We start from the raw sequence: 4,110 nt of genomic DNA, 5'->3' as shown, positions 1-4,110 counted from the left end.
TCGTACATAATAACTACTTTTCCGGGAAAGATAAAAATCATAATTATCCGAAACCTTTGAGGGAGAGAATGGGAAGCAGCGACGAGATGCCAGTGGTTCTCATCACGGGATGTTCTAAAGGAGGAATCGGCTACGCGCTGGCTCGTGAGTTCTCAGCGAATGGTTGTCGAGTGGTGGCGACGAGTCAATCGCAGAGCACGATGTCCGATTTGGAGAAAGATCCCAAGTTCTTTGTACAAGAGCTCGATGTTCAGTCGGAACAGAGCGTGAGTAAAGCTGTGTCGGAAGTTATCGACAAGTATGGTCAGATCGATGTTCTTGTCAATAACGCCGGAGTTCAATGTATCGGACCACTTGCAGAGATTCCAATTCAGGCGATGGAAAACACCTTCAACACCAATGTGTTCGGTAATAAAATTCGTGAATGATCACCAAGTGTTCGTTAAAATTCCTGACTCAAAATTTTCTGCAAAACTCTTCTTGCAGGTTCAGTAAGGATGACTCAAGCTGTTGTACCCCACATGCGTCTAAAAGAAAGGGAAAGATTGTGAACATAGGAAGTATCAGCATCATGGCACCAGGACCATGGTCAGGGGTTTATACTGCATCTAAAGCTGCTCTTCATGCTCTTACCGATACATTAAGGTTGTCTATGAAGATACTTCAGCATTCTTGCTCGTCATGTATCTTATTTTTGTGTGCGTGTCTCTTGTTATAAGATTGGAGCTTAGGCCATTTGGGATTGATGTAATCAACATTGTCCCAGGAGGTATTCAATCAAACATAGCCGACTCGGCCATAACGAGCTTCAACAACTTACCTGAGCTGAAACTATACAAACCCTTTCAAGAATCTATCCGTCAAAGGGCGTTTTTGTCGCAAAACATAAAACCAACACCTGCCGAGACATTTGCGAAAGAGACGGTATCGGTGGTGCTGAAGAAAAACCCACCGGCTTGGTTCTCTACAGGACGGTTGTCCACCGTCATGGCGATCATGCACCATATGCCTGTTTTCGTTAAAGATTTTCTCCTGACGAGGAGCTTTATGAAAATGGGAGCAAAGACTGAGAAGTAGTAGTCACTGTTTTTTTTTTTTAAAGAAACTGTTGTAATGTATTTAACAAGTAAAAATTGTTGCATAACCATGTTTATATATTGTACAAGCCACGTAAATTTGAAAGTAATAGTAATCGGCTCATAGCCCAACATAGGGCTGATTTAAGATTCCATAAGCCCATGTATGGTTATCACAATTAATTAGGAGTTTGACTTAAGCCTTAATCTGATCAAATGGCTTATTCAGTACCCAATGCTTAATAGTCTTAAGATAATATACTAGAAGCAAACAAAAATAAAAGGTGGATGTGATAGTAGTATTATTGCATCATGTGGATTTGTCCCCATAGCCTCATTATCATCATCATCTCGATCAAATTCCGAAGAAGAGTCATCCCCAACAAGTTCTGAGTTCACACACAGATACCCACAAACCAAAAAAGTCGTCCCCAACCCACAGAAAAAAAGAACAATAATTTTGAATCGACACAACGAAGTTAGGTGAAGAGACTATCCACCAGTCCCGTGTGTTTTAATAGTTTGAGCTTTAAAGTTCGATAATAGCTTCGTTTCTGTATCCTAAAAGTATATGTCAAAAATGGTGAGATGTCAAAATCTTTAGCGTTTCCAAAATACAATGAACATACACTGAATAAGGATCAGCTGTAGTTTTGGTTTTATGGGAGACAAATCAATTTCGATCCCACAAACCGACTAAATAATAGTATAGCACTAGAACCTAAACAAATGAAAACGTGACAATACATTGTTATACTCCTTTTGTTAACCTGGACTTTTCAAACATTTTTGTCTAGTATTCGGTAAAAATAAAATGAAAAACTTGATTAATTTTTTTTTTTTTTTGAATTACCAGGAGGTTCGGGCCAAAGCTCTAATCCCAACGCCCGAAACACAACATGTAATATTAGTTATAACTATATATGTATATCCCTTATATATTAATTGACAAACATTACAACATTTAAGTGTAGCCACGTGTCATCACCAAAATAAAATTCAGAATCCTTAGAAAATATGTTGGTCCAATTAAGTATACATTATACTTTTCATTAAACTAATCATACAATTAATTAAAGTGTACAATTACTATTTTATTTTCTTTCATTAAATAAAACCTACAGAATTACCAAATATGACTGATATATATATGACAATTAATGATTCTAATAATAAAGATTTGATAGCAATTTATATCCCATCCATTGTTTTTGTTTAATTTTATATTATTAAAATAAATTAAACAATCAAATTAGCTATAAAATTAAAATATAGATTTTTTCGTATATGTTATATTTTGAATTTTTAGAAATGACAAAATTACTAAAACTGTTAAAATTATTATGTTAAAAATTAATGATCAATGGTTTAACATCCCCTATATATTAATAGAGAAACATTTAAAAAGTTTAGAACTTGTAGTTTGTACTAATTAAAAAAGTGTCATGATGAGTTGTCACGTAACTTGAATGCAAATAACTAAAATGACACAAAAATGAGAAAAATATTGAAGATATATAGTATTGACAAGTGAACGTAAACGTCTCATAACCATAATTAACTTTTAAATTGCTAAATCATGATATAAAATGGAGTTGGCATAGTTTCATTGTAACCAAATAGTAGGTATGAGGTTTTTATGTGATAAATAATTTTTTGACTTAAAATATTTTTAAAAATGAGACCAGTTCATTAGTAAACAAATTATGTAGTTAACAAAAAAAGTTTTAAAAACTTGTTTAAGGGCCAAATATTAATTCGATCAATAATATAAATTTATTTTCCATACGATATTTCTTAAATAATTTTCATATAAATTTACCATGCGCAAGGCGCAGGTCTTATCCTAGTATCTAGTTATAACACAACATGCAGTATTAGTTATAACTATATATGTATATATCTAGATTCTGCAATATCATGATACTGATCTTCGTGAATTGCGTTGTTTGGAAACTTTAAATGGGGTTTTTTTAATAACTTATAAATGTTGGTGTATACCTTATTCTATATATCATACAGATATTTGAAATCGTATGCCTCTCGAGAACAGTAGATCCATATATCGTTGTTTATGCATATTATTTGATTGTTTTATAAGATTGATGTTCTCATGTAACAGAATAAATTAATAAACCTAACGGTTTAATTAGTTTTTCCACCACCACACGAAAACGCTGTTTTTACTGATGATATCAGTTTTTAATGTTTTACAATAATCATAAAACACTGTAAACTGATTTATACATTTCCAAACTTTTGAAAATCAAAAGTTAGATTCAAATAGCGTTTACGGTTCAGAGCCATTGCAGAACGATAAATAAAAATATTTTTTTAATAAAAAATATATAAATTTAAAATGAAATCATTTAATTATTTTTAAAATTTGAAATAATATAAATACTAATATATATATATATATTATATGGTAATTTATATTATAAAACTTTTTAAAAAGATATCTGCTATATATATATGCATATATATAAATCCAAAATAATTTTTAAAAGTTTACTACTATGAGTTTATAAATACAGTTTTATATATATTGATAATAATATGATTTTTAATATTAATATAATTATATAAAGTGGTAATAGTGTTAATTTATTATTTGACTGCTGTAATATTTGATAATCACTCAATCATATATATTCCGCAAACACACTAATTTCTAATCGATATACCATTCGTACAAATCGCTTAATAATAATTAAAACCCCAACTACCTCGCAGATTTCCGTAACCATGTCCGCAGTCTTTGTGTTTACCTTAGTTAGACCCTTAATTGCCCACTGCATGCATGACTAATAATTGTGAATACAGTTCTATAGTAGAAGTCTTTGTGTTTACCTTAGTTAGACCCTTAATTGCCCGCTGCATGCATGACTAATTAATAATTGTGAATACAGTTCAAAACTACTATAGACTATACAAGAAGTGTTGTCCAGAAAAAAAAAACTATACAATAAGTCAAACATCACAAGATCTATTCGTAAATATAAAAGTTTATTACTATGTTTTCTCTAACCAA

At 31.4% G+C, this 4,110-nt stretch overlaps 1 pseudogene; it reads left to right on the top strand.

The window, feature by feature from the left end:
- On the top strand, positions 1-1,229 carry LOC106351893 (annotated as a pseudogene).
- Positions 1,230-4,110: the final 2,881 nt, after the last annotated feature.

This window comes from Brassica napus, chromosome A6 (genome assembly GCF_020379485.1).
Source record: "Brassica napus cultivar Da-Ae chromosome A6, Da-Ae, whole genome shotgun sequence".
Classification (NCBI taxonomy): domain Eukaryota; kingdom Viridiplantae; phylum Streptophyta; class Magnoliopsida; order Brassicales; family Brassicaceae; genus Brassica; species Brassica napus.
This window is presented reverse-complemented; position numbering and strand designations above follow the sequence as displayed.